Genomic DNA, 787 nt, shown 5'->3' on the forward strand with positions numbered 1-787 from the left:
GCATATAAAGGTGAATCCGAGTACAACAAACTATGGGTATTTATTTTATTTCCCATGCCGATTTTATTTTCAATTAACACTTCATTTCGTTCGTTTATTCTATTGGAAATTTGTTGCAATATATAGTTAGGCTTTCAGCAATCTTTCTTTAATACTTGAAGATAATTTTCATACTTGTAGGCTGAAAAGGAATCGACATTTCCAAATAATTTTACTTGCAATATGAAGCAGATTATGCACATTATAGCTTACTTTGTTTTCCCCATAAATAAATTGAAAGTCATGTACAAATGCTTCCAACATACTTTGCACACAATCTAAATTGGCTTGACATTTAGTCGATAAAACAAGTCTATAAGAAGCATGAAGTAGTAGGAAATAGAACAGGTCCCACATATAAAACTACCAGCCTAAACTCGGTTGCCTTCCAGCGGCATAAATCATTGAAAGAACGAGGCTTTCTTTGAAATTCCTTTGGAATGCAACTTCTGAAAGATAGGAATAGGTTATCCAGATCTAGTTTTCTTTCTTTCGATAGCTTTCCAGTGCATAATTTGTCATTCCAAATTAAATATAAAACAAACAAACAAACATAAAACAAATATAAAACAAACAAACAAGCTAATGCTGCTATGCTTTCAGGACTTTTGCCCATAGCATTAATTGCTTCTTTTACATCATCCTTAACAGCCACATCAAGTTTGTTGAACACATCCTGTGCTGACTTGAATGCTACTTGCTGTTTCTCCATTGTATTTTGTTATTATGTCACAAATTGTATGAGAAA

The sequence above is a fragment of the Rhagoletis pomonella genome, unplaced genomic scaffold (assembly GCF_013731165.1).
Source record: "Rhagoletis pomonella isolate Grant_MI unplaced genomic scaffold, Rhpom_1.0 Rhpom_scaffold_00096, whole genome shotgun sequence".
NCBI classification, from domain to species: Eukaryota; Metazoa; Arthropoda; class Insecta; order Diptera; family Tephritidae; genus Rhagoletis; species Rhagoletis pomonella.